The sequence below is a fragment of the Trachurus japonicus genome, chromosome 8 (assembly GCF_045865225.1).
Source record: "Trachurus japonicus isolate A0001 chromosome 8, Traja_1.0".
In the NCBI taxonomy this organism is placed as follows: domain Eukaryota; kingdom Metazoa; phylum Chordata; class Actinopteri; order Carangiformes; family Carangidae; genus Trachurus; species Trachurus japonicus.
In genome coordinates, this window is record NC_140914.1 from 13703549 (window position 1) to 13724429 (window position 20881).

Consider the following 20881-nt stretch of genomic DNA (forward strand, 5'->3'; position numbering starts at 1 on the left):
ACTTGTTCATAGCTTTGTATTCCTCTGGTTATATTCTTTTTTACACTCTCACCTGTGAACATCCTGAAGAGCCCCTGAACTGCCAATTTATGATGCTCCCACTGCCCAGTGCAGCACTCAATCTTGGTTTGGCAGCAACTTGTCTGTCAGTGGAAGGAACAGAAAAAATAATCTTTAGAAAAATCTATCTGTTCCCATGCACGGAGGAGGCAAACTGTTATCTTCTAAGGATTTGGTCCCTCCTGAGAATCAGTGCATTGACATCAGACAGCCACGTTTTCTTTAGAGCTGTAAAACTAATGAAAAAAAATATTAAAAAGGCCCACAGAGAGGCATTTAAATTCAGGATTAAGTCAAGCATCCACAAGTCTTATAATACAGATGAGTTGTTATAATTGTGAGTTTGCATGTAAATGAATCCCACGCAGTGTTATATTACGGCTTTGTTTATTAATTCACCGAGCATACAGAGTGAAAATGGATGGATTCCTCTCCAAATAAATCTTTATGACTCACTTATGTCACGCTGTCCAACACTGAGACCTCGGCTCTGTCATCACATCAGACTGAATGAGACTGTGCTGTCAATCATTTGTGACATGCGTTACCGGGGAGAGCTTAGTTTCATCTGAAATATATAACTTTTTCAAAAAACCTTTTTTTTTTTTTTTAGTTAAACACCCTTTAAAGCAGCCAAATAAACAAACATCTTAGATCTGAGAGGAGTTCAGCTCTTTTGAAATGACTAAAAACGGAATTAATAGGGTGATTTACCACAGTGAGTAGGGAGATGACACCTGTGAATCGGTTTCTGTTTTCTTTTTTGAATTACAGCAGTGACATTAAACTACTCCTAATTCTGCAGGGCTCCAGCAGATGACTATTTCGAGGACCTCTGATGGCTCCTGAACCCCACCTTTGGAAACCACGTGGGTGAGGCAACTGAGGGAGAGAGAAAACACACACACACACACACACACACACACACACACACACACACACACACACACACACACACACACACACACACACACACACACACACCATAGCTAATGTTATACATAGGAAGCAATTTAACTAGTGGGCGGGCAGAAGCATTTTTCTTTAAGTCAGCGTTGGTTATAAAAACTGTCTTGAATCTGTCTTTAGGCTACCGAAGTGTATGTGAAAGGCAATGATGAATGCGCCAGGTTGTAGTAGGCCTGATGTAGAACTGCAGTGGCAGAAAATACCGTGTGAATGGTCCTGATGAGAGTGTGCGCTGCCTGCCGACGAAGAGGGAAACTATAGTCGAGTGATCCGCTCGGTGCGTCAGGACGCACAAGATAACCGCAGATGGCGTGTGTGGACTCTCCTAAATCCAACCCGTTATTTCAAACCGTAGAGCTTTTTTTAAATTATTATTTGAGACAGCACGAAGGCGAATAGTTTAGTTAGTAAAAAAAGAAAGAAAGAAAAGACAAAAAGTGGCGATCCTGTGAACTGATCAGACACCAGACATCCAAGAGTCTCATTTGCCTTACACAGACGTTTTGCGACGGTGACACATTTGCACTTGCTCAGCATCTCACCAGAGACGGACGGACGGCACGATTGCAACTTCAATTCTGTTCCTGTTCCAGCTCAGCTCCACGCTCCCGTCGCGGCTCGACGTTGCTGTTTCTCGCATGTTATTGTTGTTTTCAAGCAGGACAATGGTGTCGTCGCTGTTATTTATTTTAATGCCCGCACGGGCGCATTTTCGTGAGAATCTGCTCTGTCCGTGAGGATCCCCCCCCTCCCGCTGCCTTTTATCATATTATTTTTCAGTCGGGTGGATTTTTTTTTTCCTCCCTCTGCCGTTTTTCGTCGGTTTGTCTCCAAGATAGCAGGTTATTAATTTTTAATTCTTATGCATCCGCACGAAGACGGGACCAGAGAGGAGAGAAAACGAGTGATAACCAGAGGGGGAGAGAAGGAGAAGGAGAAGGAGGCAAGTGAGGAGGGAAGCGAGAATGAATGAGACACACTGAGCAATCAAGGAAAAGGAGATTGGAGGAATCAAGGTAGGAACCAAGCAGCAGTTTTCATGTTATATGTTCTTAAAAACATGTAATCTCAGCGCGACAGGAACAGCATGTCAATGTGCGCCACCCCAGCTCCCAGTATCAGCCTGCGTGAGGTGCTCAGGCGTGTAAGCCGATTTATTTATTGATATTTTCTGCTTTGACAGACACAGAGTTCGTGTTTACGGTGCGTCAACAGCGGTCGCCTCATGTTTAATATGCGCTGCTCCATGCTCCAAACTGGTCGGATTCGTGATAGGACTCCTGTTTGTGGGCCTATGCATCGCACCGTGCCCTGCAAGCTGATAGATTTTTGGGGCTGTTTTAATTAATACGTACAGTCTGGGAACAAGGGAAAATGATTGTTTGCTGGTCCTGGAACAGCTCAGTGGTGGAGGGTTCAGTTCGGCAGGTTACAGTGGATAAAACGAGGCGGATTGTGCAGATGCGAAATAGGCAGAATATATATAGCCTATATATAATATATATATATATATATAGTGAGGGATAAATAAATTCTTTCCTGGAAGAAATGTTTGGCATCTTTCCCACTAGGAAAAGTACAAAATGAAAAGAGATGTCCTGGGATGTTGGCAAACATCCCTCACACTGCTGCTGCTGCTGCTGCTGCTCCCTCTTCTCCTCTTTTATTTTTTATTTTTATCAGTTCCTTCCAGGAGAGAAAGAAATGAAGTAGCTCATTGACTATTAGTAGAATAAATGCATCAGAGCAAAGTGTAGAGCTGGAACGTGAACCACTCTGTCCAATCCCCCCATGTCCCAGAGTACACCATTAATCCTCCACCTAGTCAAGTCATTACCTATAGGCCAGCTGTTCTCCAAGGGGTCTGGGGAGCCCCAGGAGTCCTTGAGGAATGTTCCAGGGTGTCCCCAACAAAATGAGATGTAGTTTAATTTGCCTCAAACTTAACTTATCTGAAATTCCAATTAGAGCATGTCTATGAATGGCCATCGTGACGGGCTCATGTCTTAAATAATAAATGTAGGCTATCACTTCACTAAAGCATAAAACCACAGCGGGAATAAATCCCCCTCCATATATCCACATTTAATCAAATGTGACCCTGTAATGTTTAGGGGTTCACAACACAGAAACCGAGGCGCTTTTATATTGTGACTACGCTTGACTAATTCCCAATTTAATAATAGAATATCTAATAAAAAGACATCAACAGCCCACACTGTAGTTATGATAGAAGAAATTAAACCCTTTGTCTTTGTGTATTATTATAATAAAATTGAACCTGAGGAGGCAGAGAAGAAAAACCTTGAAAACAGTTATTTTCTGCTGGTAAGCCTTTTCCTCATTCCAGCGGGGTGAACTGTGTTTGTCCTGCCAATTCTTGGGGAAAAATTGGCATGTCTACTATTCTGAAGGGGGCTGAATGAAATTCAAATTCTTCAGGTGGTAAAACAGCAATATTGCAACTGTCTGATTGCGTTATCTGGGCATTCAAGAAGCTCGACTTGGAATTGGTTTACTGCCAAACACTCTCCCCGGGAAGACAGAAGGATTTATTTCCCCCTTGTCTGTGTGTCACATCACCATCAGAAAAATTATTCTCGGCTTTCAATGGGTGAATAATAGTCATACATTAGCATGGCATTAATGATCATCAGACTTTTAATAAGTCACTAATCATAATTAGATTTATTTCAGTGTGTGTGTGTGTGTGTGTGTGTGTGTGTGTTTGTGACTCCAGCATTTCAGGGGGCCTCTGTAACAAAGATATCATTATGTTAGGTAGTAGTTGTGAGGCAAATACTGAATGCAGAGCCTGTCAGATGTGTCTTTGCACAGAGCGACGCACATTTATTTAATCCATCTGGTTTTTGATGATGTGTGTTCGCGGCACACATGCACATAACAAAACAACAAACCCTGCATGCTTTCATATACACTACGTGTGTACAGTACATGCACATGTGTTACGAACAATACTGCTATGTTAAAGTGAGTGGTCTTGTGTGTGCTTTGCATTTCCGTTCCTCTCTGCTTTGTGTAATATGTAGGCCTGTAAACCCCTTACAGCTCTTTGACAGGGCTGACTAAATGAATATGTTAACAAAAAATAAGCAGAAAGAGCACTGATATGAATTTCAGAAAATGACCTATGATGTCTCACGCCCACAGGACAGTTAAAGGCATTGCATCTATTCTGGTTATTAATGAATAATGTGAGAATAACATCCTCTTCATTTTTTCATATATATTTTTTTTTAAAGATGATGAAAGCATTTCATATCTTGGTAATATTTCACAATGTTTCCATTTTTCCCCGCTTGGCTATTAATTACAGCAAGGGACACGTATTGAATGCTACATGTCAGCAAGGGGGCTGCTGATTTTGACATTTTATGTAGATTTGTCCTCAACCTGTGAAGGACACAGACATATTTCTCATGCATAGAATAGTGTGAAATGAAAACTAGGGTGGTTTTTAGTAGCAGCACATTATTCTACAGTTCCAGTATAGGGAAACAAATGACATTATTCAAAAGCCAGAGAGGAACAAGACCATACACCATGGCTAGTGGCTACTGTACAATACAAGAATGTACCAAGTTCACCATTCAATTCTATTTTCCACTGTGAGATTTCTCAATACGTGATTAAAACTATGGGTGCTATTGTTTCCTTATCAGTTTTGATATTAAGGAAGAAAAAAAAAGCATAACAGCAAAACTGTCACCGAGAACGAAAACAAAGGTTTAAAGGTTGTTCAGAAATATTCATGCGCAATAATAAAAAGTGTCTATTCAGAGAAAAACATGCTCCAGTTCAATTCTAGTACTTGATGCAAAAGAGTCAATGAATATGCAAAAACTTCCATGAACAAAGCTACACAGCATGAAACATTTTACCATTCTTTTTTTTTCTCTTGTGAATCTTCGTCTTGTGTGGAAACTTGGACGAGTCTGCTCAATTTTTTGCCGTCGTTTTTCAACAGTCGTTTTTCAACAGTCAAGTCACAGTTTCTACGTCAATTTTCAAATTGCGATGTGAAGTGAAAACTGTTGCACCCCCCATATACTTTGCATATTCAGATGTTTGCTTAAGTAGTAACACACATTCATGCCTAACACACACACACACACACACACACATGCTGCCACTCTGAGCTTGTTCAAACCTGCAGGAGGAAATGATTGGAGAATCTTTAGTTCCAGTAGCGAGCAGAGGACGCGTGCGCTGGCACCGCACTAAATTCTGATGATAAACTTAATCTCATTGCTGCCTATTGATGATGAAAGGCTCCCAGATATGATATCTGATTAGAAGTACAGGATTTGCCAGCTAGTCTGCCGGTCCCCGGCTTCTCATGGTCCATTGAGCGGGGGAATTTATTTTGAATAATCAAGTTCATGGTCCATGTTGATTTATTCTAATTCTGAAGGTTATTTGCAATTTTAATCCACGGGAAAACAAGCCTTTGTGAGATTGAATTGTGTCTGGTTGTCTACGTTTGACTTTTATTTTCTCTTTTTTTCTCCCAAAACATCAATTTGCCATAGATCCCAAAATCATGTGGATAACTGAACGACTAGTTGCGACCTTTACCAAAACAATTTTAGAGCAGCGTTTTCCATCCCCGTTATTACATATTTGCTGATATTTTTCAACAAAATAATTACACATTGGCAGATGCTGTTGTAATGAAAACAAAAATGGATAGGACATTTTAAATACCTATTGTAGCTTCATTGTGGTTGGGTGAAGGTGTTCACTGAAGGATGTGGCAGCGCTACAATGTACAGTATGCGTTTATTTATACAGTCCCATATATAGTGCACCTATGGACGTCTTGTGTCCAAGCAAACGGTAATCTTTTATGCCCTTTCCAGCTGTGTTGTTTTTAAACGAACTGACCCAGACACTATTATTGTATTGTACAGCCCCATGTAGCTTTCCGTACCCCTTCCCCTCGCAGGCAGTGCTGTTTACCTGGCAGTGGCAGCTCTGTGGTTGTCACCAGCCTGATAAGACTTGTCTTGACAGGAAAGCCATTATGATTATAATGACAGTTATTGTGGTTAAGCATTTTACCACTGCCGACAAAACACACTGGAAATGGTTTTAAACAGCTGTTGTTGGACTAATTATTGCAATCAAAAATACCCTATTATATTTTCTAAGGCTTTTTGTAATGTGTTGGCTGTTTTCCCCTTAAATGCTAGATTACATTTTGGGAGCATGAACATGCAATAATGGATTGGAAGGAGACTGATAAGGAGAGGAGAAGGAAATATGTAAGAGGGAGCCGAGTAGAGAGCGCAATAGCAAAGGCGGAGAGGTGCACAGCGGGTGACGAGCAGAAATGGCCAAGGTGCAAAAGCGATGGTCAGCGTGCGTCCATTTTGAAGCCGTTGGCCTCTGTGCTGTGGAGTTTCTCTATCCATGTAGCCTTGCATGCAGCAGCTAGTCTGTGCTGGAGCTGGAGGTGTGGACACGAAGGAGCCAATCTTACAATCTAACCCTACCAAACACTAATTCAATTCAATTGCTGCCAGCCCCGAGCATGTGTAGGCGCCGGCATGGCGAAAATGAGCTGGAGCAACGAGAGCACATGAACAGAAAAGAATCGATCGAGGACTCTTTTTCATAAATGGAGTGGGTGTTAAATTAGCTGGATGGGCCCATGTAGCAACACATTGGATTGAGTGCCTGGTGTATTTGGGTTGTGTCTATCGAGTGAAAGACGACTTGGTGTACGGCAGTGAAAAGACTCAGTGATGCTCAATCAATGTGACCAATCAGCCTCACCAGCGATTCGCTCGGATTTACACGGTTTCTAAAGGGGAAGGGGGCTCTGAATTGGTGTTTAAAAGTGCGTCGCTGCAGTTTCGACGAACAAATTCTCACTGCAGTCTGTAATGGACTTGTTTGATTGCCCTTTGGAGCCTGCCTGATTTTCCTATTCATGTTCCTAAGAGTGACTTGAAATACCTGTTATCGGCTCGCCCTATGTTTGTCGGATTTCATTGCCTAACATGTATTTAATGGCTTTTTGAAGCTGTTTGCCAAGACACAATTTTGAAGGCACTTGAGGATAATAATCACAAATCAATAATCTTTCCCTGCTGATTGTCTGAAAATCTTCCATGGCAGCGCCTACTAAAGGTGTGTAGTGGCAAAGATGCTCTTAACACTGTGAGATTGATGCTGATTTTTTTTTTTCTTTTTCTCATTTTATAGCGAGACATACATGAGAAATATATGATTGCTGATACTGGAATACTGGAAGAAAACTTTATTCCTGCAGGGTTATACTGTAATATCTTCTCACACAAAGTGAGAGCCAAATATATACACACAGAAACTAAAAACAGTGAATAGGTCAGGCCATCTTAGTTAAAACCTTGTCCTCAGGTAATTGGAGCAGCTTTTCACATCCAATCTGTCCATCTGAAAAAAGGAGGAGCGCCCAGATGAAAGGAAACAGGGATCAATTGACCTAATAGCTTGTCCAATCAATCCTTATGTTTTTCTGATAGCTTGACGGAGAATGAGGACGAGAGTGGTGGATGAGCCCCTCTAATTGGCTCGGCCAGAGGAGGCAGAGTAGGGAGGCTGAGTGGAAATGGCAGCAGTAGTTGTCACTCCTCTTCACACCTGGAGCTTTCACTCTGCCATCGTCAATGCTGACACCTTTGTCCTCATTACCTGCAGCTTAGTGCCATGAACACACCCTTCATCTGCTGCTGCAGGACTCCAGTGTTCCTTCATTACGCCCCCATTTACACCTTCCACTTCTCGCTTTCTGCCACTGACCCCTCACACTCCTCGACTAATATGGGAGTTATTCAGCATCATCCGAGCTATCATCACTCTCAGATAGACATCAGAATTAGGAGAGACTTGTGCATAAATAGGAACTCCATCTGTGTTTTTATGTGTGTGTGTGTCTGGCTGTCTGGCCCCAACAAGCTGCAGTGTTCACCTGAGACTCACCTGAGTCATTCCACCGAGGGCGGCTCTGGTGTCAGCAGCGCTCCCCTCAGAGTATATGGTGTTGGACCGGTGTGAGCATGTTTGTGTTTACGTGTCTCTGTGTTTGCCCGTGTCCGTGCTATGAGCTGTGAGAGGAGGCAACAGCAAGAAACAACACGGGACTAAAAGAAGCTGTTTGTTTGCCTGTCTGCCAAGATGGGAGTTGGAAGGAGAACAGGTAGAGAGAGGAGGGGTGGGGGTAGGAAGGAGAGGAGAAGAGAAGAGGGGAGGAAAGATGGAGCTCGTTGTGAGAAGTGTGAAAGGGCACGTATATTCATAAACAGCTGCAAAAACACCTAGAGCATTATACATACACAAGGCAGATGCCAGATGAGACAGTAAGGGGGGAGGTGCACCATGATGGAAAAAAGTCCATAAACACAGAGAGATGAGAGAGAGAGAGAGAGAGAGAGAGGGAGGGAGCATCCGGAGTGGATTAATTAAGGATTATAATTATGTTGGGACTATGCATGTCTCACCTGAGACTGCCCTGTGCCGCTCCTCTCCAATCCTCATGCCCTCTGCTCCTGTGCACATATGGACACAAACCACAGGAAAATACTACCCGCGCTTGTGGTATCATAGATTCACCTCTGACACTATGCACAAAAGTGACTGAGAGCAACAGCACATTAACCTTTTTGCTGCTGTTCTTTTTTTTTTTTTTTTTTAATCAGCCAGCTACAGCATTGCTTTTTTTTATTAGCCTGGGCTCTTGCAGTAAATGTGCTCTGAACTGACAGAATAAAGAGATGAAAGTTGGAGCACAAACACTTGGTTCTGATTTAGTTGGGAAAGTGGTCTTCACAAGAACTGGCATTAACGAGCAATTTCCCAATTTTCTATTTGAACCTGCATTAATCAGTTTCTGGAACAAGCTGCAAGTGTTGATGTAATATCACCTTATGAAGTTGGTATGTTAAATGTGTGAGCAGAGACTACAAATACTAAATGTTCACTCTCCTTTTAGCTCTTGTTTTCTGCACCAGCTCCTGAGGGAACTACATGTCCCTTTAGCTGCTCTATGCTCTGCTACATTCACTAACTTTTTCTGCCTGTTGTTGGGTGCCAAGTTGGTAGACAGTGGGTCTATCTGAGCCTTCTCACAAAAAACTGGCACCTGCAGTGACTGGACACGACTGGGACGGTGGATGGGCTGAACCAAAACAGGTGGTAAAACTTCAGACCTTCAGCTCAAAGACACATGCTGCAGAGATGAAGTCGTGACATCCACTGTAAAAAAAAGAAAAGAAAAAATAACTATTTATTTACTGGAGTTTAAAAAAGCACCATCCGTTTTTAAATCCCTTTTCTCTGCTCCGACACTACCAGCATTTATTGAAAATTTTACATTGCAGAATCACTGGCTCATTTTTGTGGTGTAACCCTAAATGTTATATCACAAGCTCGATCATATGGGTACTTTGTAGGAATATATGCTCTTGAATGAAACTGTCAGGCGGTGGCATCTGCTACCTTTCAGTCGTAGCAGGAAAACAGGACGACAGAGGGATTTCTCGCTTGTCTGATCTCGGGGACACGGTGGACCTCCCTCGCTGATGGGACTACCATTAAGTGTATAGAGCCTCATATTTTCATGTGAAGCTGGTCAACAGCTAGCACCCAGGTGTGGATCATTATGAAAGAAGGTGCTGCTAAAAATGACCATGCCCGCTCAGCAAACCTTCTGTGGTTGTGTGAATTTTTTATTTTTTTTTTAGTTTATTCTACCAGTTATACAGTAGTGCAGCAGCACAGCCATTTTTAGCAGCTGAGTGCCTTGCTGCTTCCATTTGAAACAGGGACAGAAACAAAGACGGTTAGGCATACAAAAAGAAGACCTTGGGCACCACGGTGGATGGCGACATATTTCTAATGAAAGAAAATACACTGGCTTGTCCGTCAGGGTATGAATATGCTTAGAGCTCAGTGATAATTAATATCATACCGCTTGTGCCCTCACCCTGTAGTGCTGCAGAGTATGAACATGAACCACTCATCATACGTCATCTAACCACAGAAGACTCTTTCCAGACCACAGCTTAACCTCTGGACACCTCATCGCCCCGAGACAAAACACACAACACACACACACCCAACTCAAACTGACCACCAAACACAAACACACACACATTTAGCTCTGCAGTCACAGACGTGAGGCATTTAGGGAACAGAATGGAAAAGGATTTAATTGAGTCTTTGATCATTATGGAATTACCATGTGCCTTCTTGGCACCCTGGTTATTGTTTCATGGATTAATCATTTTCATTCCACAAATTGTGGAATCCACATAGCAGATCAGTGTGCTGCCTGGTTGACATAGATATGCAGTGGGAGCAGGGGAATTTTAATGTGTCCTAGTCCTCCAATTGGCTCTAGCCGTCCATGCGACTTGATTTATTTGAAAGATTGGTTTTATTGATTTACTGAATTAATGTGGTGCCAGTTTAATCAGTGTGCTGTGGAACTATGCAGAATTTGACATCTCTGTGAACTCAAATGAATTGAGTGTACAATATTGATCTGGTTATCCACAGTATTTATTCAGCTATTTGTCTAAGAGCTGATTAATTCAGTGTGTACGCAATAATGTAGGTATGTGTTTATGAGGCCGTGCGCGAGTGTTTATGTTTGCGAGTCCCTCCCTGTCTCTCTATATATTTGTGTAACTGGTAATTGCGTCTGTTATAGACTGAAGGTTTCACCCTTTTATTGCAATAGCAGCATTTACAATTTATATCTTTTCTTTTATTGCATGAGCAGAAGCACACCGCCACTGTACTTTATGAAATGACAGGATGCAGGTCCAGAATGTGCACATTGAACACGCACATATGTACAGTATATGCAGCACGCAAGGCGTCATTGTGTAACAGCAATACGCGCTGTCGTTGCAGATGGTATATTGTTGGACTGGAGCGGCGTTCAGCACCAGTATTATGATTGAGCAGTATCTGTCACAGAGGGCTAGAGGAGGCAGAGTAGTTATCTAATTGGAGCTAACTCTGGATGGATGTGGATGCTTTCTGACAGCTGTCTCTTCTGATTCAGCTGCGTGTGGAAGAAGAACATTTGTTTGGAGATGTTTGTTTAGGCTCATTATGGATAAAAAACAGAGGCTTCACACCTCTCTTTCCTCCTATTCTACGTGTAATGGAGGACCACAGATATTGATATCACAGAGGAGAGACTCAGCTGTCAACTGGTCGGCCACATTCACAGAGCTCCCCTCTCTCTCTATTTCAGGGCATGGAGTAGTCCAAGCTGTAATCCTACAAGGCCATTCGAGTACACTGGGATGAAAACAATTGACCAGATTGAGATTTCTAATGCCTGGCATTTGAGTCTACAGTATCAACCTAGCACTGCACTGTATCCTATACTATTCACCATCCTTGAAGCTATTGTTGGGAAAAATTCAACAAGCCCTGGAGGGTAAACTGGACCATGTAATGACATCCAGCAGAGATTAAAACTCCTACCCCATGTGTTTATTTAATCATATAACATGGACCACAGCTCAGGTCATAATTACCATACCAATTCAAACAAATGCAAAGGGCAGCACTCTGTATTCTAGTGGCATTTCTGCTGTGCATTATAATACACTGTACATAGTTAATAAGATGAATGACTAAAGATACCGTTGAAATGATTTTTCAGCCAACGGGCAAACAGAATAGCGGCTTCATCCATTTTCTGGGAACTACAACTGTTCTGTATTCATGACGGTTTTTCATCATGTGACATTTACTGTATACTGTGTTTTCAGATGCTTTTTTTTTTGCATTCAAAGACTCACAAGGAAACACCAACCTTCAGCACAAAGCAGCTTTTTTTTTTTTTTCACAGAATGGTTTTAAAACCACAAAGGTACTTTACACTCAGAGGTTACATTGATGCCTTTAATTTAATTATAACCAGATTAAGGCAGTGCTCAGATTGTTGCAGCTGTCACCCAAACATGTTAACTGGATTAGCTTAGTTGAATTAAACGGAAAATTGAAGAAAGGATAACTCAATTGTCTGATCTCAAAATCAATCTTTTGCTGTACTCAGGTATGCACCTCCACTCTGATTTCCTTTTGGAGTTTTGATTCCTGTGCAAAGCAGCGTTCCCACACAAATGGCAGCAGCACGGATGAACGAGAAGAAAAACAAAGGGAGAAACACATTTTAGGGGGCGACAGCAAAGTGACTTTCATGTTCACAACTAACTCTGCGAGTGACAGTCTTTGTCACGCAGCTCTGCGAACGCAACGCTGCGACACACAACACAACAACACAAAGTCCTTCCGCTTTCCCCCGTGGTGCTGTGGAGGTGTTCTCCGCCAGCGACATGGCAAATCAAAGAAATCATGAAAACACTGACCATGAGGCAAATCCAGCGGTCGTAGGGAGGCGTTCACACTAGGAAAACAGGTTGCAGTGTGCGTTTAAACAAATGGTTCCACTCAGGTCATCCACGTTGGGGCTCTGTATAGCTGCTAGGCTGCATATTCAACTCCTAGTTTCCATAAAACTGTAGTTTTTTCCTCTGTACAAACAGTCTGAAACATTAACCTTTCTCTCTGCTCTTTCCGTCACCCTCTAAACCATTTGTTCTGCCCTCACGGTTCTCTATTTGTCAACTAGTCTAAATAATTACAGTGCTTCAGCCGACATACAACACATACATTACCTGTTTGCACAACTACCATTTGCAGTTTGCCGACCTGAGCGTCTATGTGCTCAGTGGTTTCCCTTCATATGTGCCTGTTTACACACTCTTGCCCCCTGCCCCCTGCTCTTACATGCTCCTGTGTGGACTCCCCCCTTCCTTTGCGAGTGTTAATGTTTGCCCTACACTCACCTTTCCTCCTGCTCATGAGCCCCCCCACCCCACCCCACCCCATCCCCACCAACTCCGCTCCCCTTCTGATGCAAGAATATATGGATAGAAATAAAAATGACCCCTGATGAACCCAGATATTGAGCTGTTTTAAAGCTGCAGGCTTTAGACAATATCCCCTCCTTGCTCGAACGTGCTGGAGAAGGAGGGGCCGGGGTTTCTCACTACATCAGGGTTTTATGGGATTTATGACCCCTGTCCCCGGCAGCTATCTCTCCCTCCACTGGCACTCTCCCACTGGCTGGAATTAGCAGGCGAGGAAAACAAACAAATTACAAGGAAACAAACAGAACAGCTAATAAACATGAAGTGAAATGAAGACAATGCTTTCAGCAGCATGTGGGCTGAGAGAGGGAAGGGCCACGGTATAATCTTTTCTCCCTCTCCCCCCGTCTTCACTCCCCGCATTTCCCTCTAATTTCCTCCTGCCCCGCTGTCCCTCCCCACCCTCTGTGACTCGCCAGTGGGGCTCTCCGAGTAGATCATTTCTGAGCATGGGCAGTGTGAGACAGATGGGCGGATGATGGATCTGACGTGATAGACAGCGGGGTGATGGATGGCTGGCTGGCTGATAGGGGATTAATGCAGTGCTGAGGCCGCTGCAGCACAGCGGATGGCTTAGTGATAGATAGATAAAACTGACGAGCAGATAAACAAGAGAGCGCTAATCCACGCCCCCTTGATGGACAGAAAATCAAAGCGAGGTAAAAGAGCCACAGTGGGAGAGGTGGACCTCTTTTTATATTGCCATTGCTTGGTCTAGAGCTTTCATGGGAGGGGATGTAAGTGGGCACAAGGTGAGATGAGGCAGGGGGGCTGTGGAGAGTTAAGGAGGAGCATTGTGTTGTAGTAGTGTGTAGGCATGGGTCAGTGATAGCATGTGTCTGTCAAGCTGGACTTAGTGAGGTATTTATATTGGGAGTTTTGGTGATACGGCGTGGCGGGTGACAGCGAGGGCTGGCAATATGCTATTTTGAGTGATGGCGAGTAGTTTGACTGTGGAGGAGAGATTGGGCATAGCGGCAAATTGGCCATAGTTGGATGTGATGGGATGATTGGACAGCAGAGAGGCTGCTGGTCGGGGATGGGGGGTGGTGGGGATTGAAGATGGGAGTTGATAGTTGTGCCTGTTGGTATTTTTTTTAATGCACTTCCCCCAGTGCAACAGCTTAACCTTGTGTGTAATGCAGGAAAATAAAAGGTTTTGGGTCTCGATGCTTATGCAATTCTGCCAACTGGCGAGTTGAAAAGGCCTGTCGTGATGAGAGGAAGAGGGGGGGAGAAAAAAAAGAGCGAGGCGAGTGGAGGACAAGCCCAGGGAGAATTCCTTCTGAAAATAGGGAGCAAGCTGCCCTATCCCTGCGTTATTATTGAGCGCTAAGCTTTGTCTCTGTTCACCGTTTCAGGGGACCCCCAAGGGTTCTGGCATCGATCCGGTGCGCTCAGAATGCACTCCGGTGTCACCTATTTAAACACAGCGAGCCACTAGCCAACAGAGACAAGCCTTTATTTATCAAGCCTCTGATTTTGGCTGCACGGATGACAACCTGATTAGCACTTAAAGGAGCTCTTAAATCTTTTATTGGAATGGGTGGAGGCAATCTATACAGAGAATGGGGGGAGACAGCAGAGTGTCATGGAGGATGAACAGGGAAGCGGGGTGAGGGACTGTGTCATCCACGGGGGTTAATGACGACAAGGGACAGATGTGGATATGAAGTGTATGACAGAAACAAGTGAGAAGGAGAGAAGATGAGAGAGAGAGAGAGAGAGAGAGAGTCTGGGTGAGAAGTAGAAGGTGTGAGTGGGTGAGCACGAGAGAGAGAGAGAGAGAGAGCATGTGACTTTGGAGCGGCGGCAGAAATTGGAGGACCAGATTAGAGCCCAAGTGGCGGAGACAATGAATGAATGGCGAATGAGTGGGTGAGAATATTGTGGACAAGTGAATGCCTGAGCAAATGAACAAATTGCTAAACAAACAAGTGGGCGACGGCTGTGAGTGTTTGTTGCGCATTTCGCGGGGGAGTTGGTACGCGTGGGCGTATGTGTATGTGTGTGTGTGTGTGTGTGTGTGCGGAGGGGGAGGGCAAATGAACGAATGAGGCTTGATGGAAGAGACTAAGTGAGTGAGTAATGGGGGTTAGTGATGGGTGTGTTGACAGAAAGTGTCAGCTTTAACCACACCGACCCACGAATACAGGCTGCATGCACAAGTGGCTGAATTTGAGTGCCAGCTTGAACGTGAACCGACTGTAAAATTGAATGTGAATTTCGAGTTGGATGTGAAATGAATGCAAATAGGGAAAGTAGGTGGATGGTGTTTGCGCATCTATCTCTATGTGTCAGTCTCCTGTCGTCTCTGCATCATTTTAGATGAGCCCGGGAGATGAGCATCTCTCCCGTCTCTTTTGGCACATAAATGTAGCTACATTTGAACACCTCATCCCCCCCTCTCCTCTCCTCTGTGTAATTATAGCTGTCTCTTATTTTTCAGCGAGGGTCCTCCATCTTTGCTCCTTGTCATCATCAGGGTATGACAAAATTAAGGTTTACTTCTACTCTATTAAATGATAATCCCAACCTATTTGGCATACTGGAACTGGGATAAAAATTCTGTTTCGTGTAATAGATGAGTATATTTACTCTTGTGGAGAGAGCAACACTGCGCGATTGCCAGTGCTCGATTGGAGAGGAGCTGTTACTAGAGAGATAATTTATTCTTGCTTCCTCTCCCTTGGGATGCCAATGGCCGATTCACTTCCAGCACCAGGAAGTACTGTATGTGTGTAGATGTTTGTTTGTGTGTGTGTGTGTGACAGTGGTGGGAGGTTGATGTTGGGACGTTTGGGACAAGGCTATTGTCTGTCCCGCAGCCTGCGCTACACTCAGATCTTTCCCCCCCCTTTTCTCTGCCGTCATCTCTTGTCAGCAACGGCCGCGGCAAAACAATACTGTCCGTGAAATGTCAAGAGAATTAGTGTAAATACACACACACACACATTGTTTACTGTCCTCGCTTTCATTTTCCCTGCTCACCTGTCTCCCTCGCTCTCCTGCCTGCCTGGCGTGGCTCTGTCTCATTGCTCCTCTCCGCCACCCTTGGCTGCAGCATGCTTGTCTGACCCTGTAGTAGTCTCCTTCAGGGCCTGTCTCTTGGTGGTCAAGCTCCATTATTTATGCTGTATCGTGTTTCACCATCAATCCCCACAATGGAACAATTGAGACAGATTTCCTTGACTGTCACAATAGCAGTGAGACTCGGCAGAGGATGGAAATGGGATTAGCCTTAAATGGAATTTAATTTTCACCGTTGTTGTCTCCGAAGCCCGTCTACCACCCAGACACCATGACGCGCATCGGTAGAGCTTTTGCCATTGTGTCTCGGTGTGTGTGTGTGTGTGTGTGTGTGAGAGAGAGAGAGAGATTACTGATGTGCTGCACAATTGCAACTCTGGCATTTGTAATGTAATGCGCATGTGTAACTCAGTTTTTTAAAGCGCTGTAACTCAATTGTGCTGCAGCTCCTCTCTGTTTTATTAAAGAAAGTCTTACTTTGACAACTTGCAGTTAAAACTGTGAGATGTCGATGCCTCAGTCCACAGCGCAGCAGGAGACGGAGGGAGCTGTGTGTTTTTGATTGATGGATAAATAAACAAGAGCACCACAGTCTTTCATCACAAACAGAAAGTCTGCCCTCTGTTTTTGTGTCCAACGGGTTAAACAAACAGCAGAAAATCATACGACAGTCAATTAATTACAGGCTTCAGCCGCAGCAGTGATGACTCCTTTGACGTTCAATGTATACGTGAATAAATAGATAAATGAATAAGTGCTTTCCAAGTGTAAATCAATGTTTATGGATCGGCATCCAAAGACCCGCTGTGCCAAAGATGAAATGAATTTGGTGGTGGTTGTGTGTATATACTCTGTGTGTGTGTGTGTGTGTGTGTGTGTGTGTGTGTGTGTGTGTGTGTGTGTGTTTGTGCATTTGTCAGCGAAGTGCTGTGGGAGTTGGGTTTGGAGGCTGCTGCGATGCTTTGAATCTGTCTTCACCTGTAAACAGTAGGCATCCAAGTGTATGTATGATGTGTTCGTCCTTGGGAGTTTAGGGGTGTGTGCCAGGTGTGTGTGTGTGTGCATGAGTGTGTGTGTGTGTGTGTGTGTGTATTGGCAGCGTTTTTGTTTTCCTGAATGGAAATGGTGGCTGTTGTTTCAGATGAATACTGTTTGGTGTTTTTTTTTCTGACTTCCCTGCTCTTTGTTTCCTCACACAAACATGATCAATACTCTGAACTGATGTGTAAGTAAAGAGGCAAAACATGTCGCACTGGCCTTGGCACAGGCTGCTGCCCCGCCCCCTCCCACCCTGACAGCCTCCCACTGGGCTGTGTGAAGTCAGGAGGAGGAGTGAAACAGTGCGTGTGTGGGGAGGGGGGGTTAGTGTTCATTTATAATGAACACATTACGAATAGATTCAGCTTTTAGAATCTGTCTTTTTTGCTGCAGAATTAATTTGACTAATTATTAGTTGAGTGGTAATTATGTCTTGCTGCATGGGTGACGTCTCTTGTCAAGAAAGGCAGCGGTGTGGTGAATGACGTGTGCGCTCGAGTGTTTCGGGTGAATGTGATGTTAGGTGGAAAGAACAGCGACTACAGGATGGCTAGACACACGCCACAGGTGTGGGTGTCGACTCAGGGGAGGGTGTGTGTGTGTGTGTGTGTGTGTGTTTAGAGTGCTAGTATTTGTGTGTTTGTGTGTGCAAGTGACAGGGTGTGAGGCTCAAGAGGCAGAGGTGATTTGTGAGTATTGTATTCCTGTAATCTGCTCAGATCAGATCAACCAGAGCCAATAATGCAACACTGAGCCAAATACCACACTGCTCTTTCTTCATCTCTCACTTTTCTTTTGTTTTCGCTCTCTCTCTTTCTCTCTCTCATTCTCTCTCTCTCTCTCTCTGTGCCCCCACCACCATCACCACCACCACCACCCTCTAGCTCTGCCTTTTTTTTTTTATTTTCACTGCAGTGGGAGCCAGCTTTGGTGCAGAGGGAAAGATGGAGTAAAAGATGGAGAGAGAGAGAAAGTGAGTGAGAGAGAGAGAGAGAGAAAGACAGACTAGAAAGAGTCAAGAAGATGGATGGTGAGAAATGGAGATAGGACTGAGAAAGAGATTTGGAGCACAGAGGAGGAGATGCAAGGTGGACGGGATTGAACAGTAAACGATTACCGCTCTGCTTGTGTGTGCTCCTGGTAGAGCCTGATACCGAATCAAACAGTGCTCTTTCTCTCTTTTGACACACACAGGCACACTCACACCACACCACACCACACCACACTCTCACACATATATATACACAGACAGACAGACACACACACTGGCCACAAGCATTTGAGTTTGTTTTTGGCCAGTGCTGGGTGGTGCTTGGCAGAAGAAATTAAGCCTAACAACCGTGGCATCTGTCTCAGCAGCAGGAGAGTCCCGCCTCCCCACCCACACATGACCTGCCCTGCTTTCATTCACTGAGCCGCCTGCTGCCAGCCTCAGGATGGGCCGCTGCCTCTGCCACTGCCCGCCAACCCCCTCCATCCCGGCCTCTCGGCGCTGCCAACCACTCTGTGCCCGCGCCCATGTTTCCCCCCTCGAGCAACAACCAGGAGTCTAGCGATATGGGTGCTTCAAATATTCATAACAGCCATGCTGCAACACGGAGCTCTCTCTGCTCCCCCTCCATTTTGAGAGGCAATTCTCATGCCGTCGCTGCTGTTAGCCTCAAACACGGTTCCCGTGCTCCGAGTCAACTACTCTGTGGTCAGTGTGTATTAACTGTACGCGCTGTGAGTATTAAGCGGTACTCCAGTCCTCAGTCTGGCCCTCCCAACTGATTGTGCATGAAGCTAAATATATATACACACACAGTGGTCTGGTCCTGCATCCTCTTGCGACCTGAACACAACCACCGCGCGCTAACGGGGTTGTGCTGCTCAATCCCAACCAGAACTGGTGAAGAGCGAACTAGCACATGCTGAAAAGAGTCACTGATGCTATACTTAGACAGGTGCAGCCAGGCACACATACTGGGGCCAGCGTGTGTAATACATGCAAAGACTATTACACACAGAAATGGATCCCGACTTGTCTGCACACACAAACATGCAGACCCACAGACACGGTGATGTGAGAGGCGGCAGCTTTCAGCGGGGGAAAGTTCTACTATGTGTCTCTCAGGAAGCCACAGGCTGGATAAACATCCATGTGGAGCAGCAGCAGATGCCTCCGTCTCCCTCTAATGCCCACTCCTCCCTTCCTCTCCACTCACATCCCCTCACATCTTACCACCTACTCACACCCATCTCACATCCCTATCTCTTTTTAATGAAGAATACTCCAGGCTTTGCTTTACCGTTCCCTATCAATCTCTCTTTCATACAGCCAGCTCCTCTTCCTTTACTCGCCCCTTATGTTGTCTCTTGTTCTCTTTCTTTCCCTTCCCATCTCCATCCTTTTTTCTTTTATGCTACTTCTCTTCTCATCACGCAGGCCACCTGCTAGCCCTGGGCCCTGCTGCTTATCCTCCGTACTCACTCGCTGTATCTCAAGATTATTTCTCTGGGGGGCATCCTGTGTGTGCTCTCCACCATACTGCGTTATCTAGCTCATCAAGTGGGTTGGAGTGGATCAGGATGGGTGGAGGTGGTGGGGTGGGGTGGGGTGGGGGGTTGAGGCTTGATGCTCTGGCTTGTGGCAAACAGGTGGCCCCACTGGGATGAGCTCTAACCGTGATACGTACATGAGGCATGGGAAGGCGTTTCTATAGCAATCTTTCCTGAACCGGCATGGATTCTAAACAACATGCCATTATTTGTTGAGGCGCACCATCAATATCGTGAAGTTGTGAAGCTACAAGGCGAGCCCACCAACTGCTAGCGTGCTACAAGATGGATGAGATGGCTGCTGGAACTAATGTGGCAGCTGAGTCTCGAGGCATGAGCTTGAATAATATCTGGCTAAGCGGTGAAGTTCTCTAGCTTGTTTTTATGTGATTATTTGAGCTGCATCGGGACAGCCCGCAAATTGGCATTGATCATTGCTGGCTGGCTGGCTTTTAAACCTGCTGCACCACTGTTTAATGTTCTTGTCAGGGAGGGGTTATCATGTAACCTGTTTCCCCTGTCTCCTGTCCTCGCACCTGCTAAATGGCAAGCCATCTTCCTAGGAGAGAGGGAGAGAGAGAGCATGAGAAAGAGAGCGGTGCAGCGAACGAAGCCCTTATTAAAGCTGTCCTCCAAAGCTGCCCTCTGACTGATTCCCCCTGTAAATCTAGCCTTTAATTGGAGAGGGCACAGGAAGAGAGGTACCACCTCAATCACAAATCTATGCTGTGTCTCTAAGAAAGCATGTAAGAGGGAGAAAGAGAAAGAGACAGACAAATGGACGGATAGACGGAGAGGTCCTTGCAATATGTGGGTGGAGACCAAACAAAAGTCAGAGATACAAATGCAACGAGGGTTTTAGAGATGACATATTTACATTCGCCTGGGAAGTGGGAGGTGGGAGGTGAGAAGATGAAAAGGTAGCACAGTAATGGAGAGAGACGGGCAGAGAGGTGCGCCAAGGGTGATGCAAGGAGAGGAGAAGGACAATGGGCGAGGAAGAGAAAGTAATGGAGGGAGACAAATAGAAATGGCTGGCAGTGAAAGAAAAGGAAAGTGTGTGTGTGTGTGTGTGTGTGTGTGTGTGTGTGTGTGTGTGTGTGTGTGTGTGTGTGTGTGTGTGTGTGTGTGTGTGTGTGTGTGTGTGTGTGTGTGTGTGTGTGTGTGTGTGTGTGTGTGTGTGTGTGTGTGTGTGTGTGAGAGAGAAAGAGAGAGTGAGAGAAAGAGAGAGAGAAAGAAAGAGAGACATAGAGGTAGAGGAGGAGAGACTGGCTGAT

At 44.9% G+C, this 20881-nt stretch overlaps 1 protein-coding gene across 2 annotated transcripts in view; it reads left to right on the forward strand.

Annotated features, from left to right (window-relative positions):
- The first annotated feature begins 1277 nt into the window (after positions 1 to 1277).
- adgrl1a (adhesion G protein-coupled receptor L1a) overlaps positions 1278 to 20881 on the forward strand; it is an 89972-nt gene continuing 70368 nt past the window's right edge. For both annotated transcript variants that reach the window (XM_085784003.1, XM_085784004.1), the window contains exon 1: positions 1278 to 2045. The gene's annotated coding sequence lies outside the window, so the exon portion shown is untranslated. The remainder of the gene's footprint in view (positions 2046 to 20881) is intronic.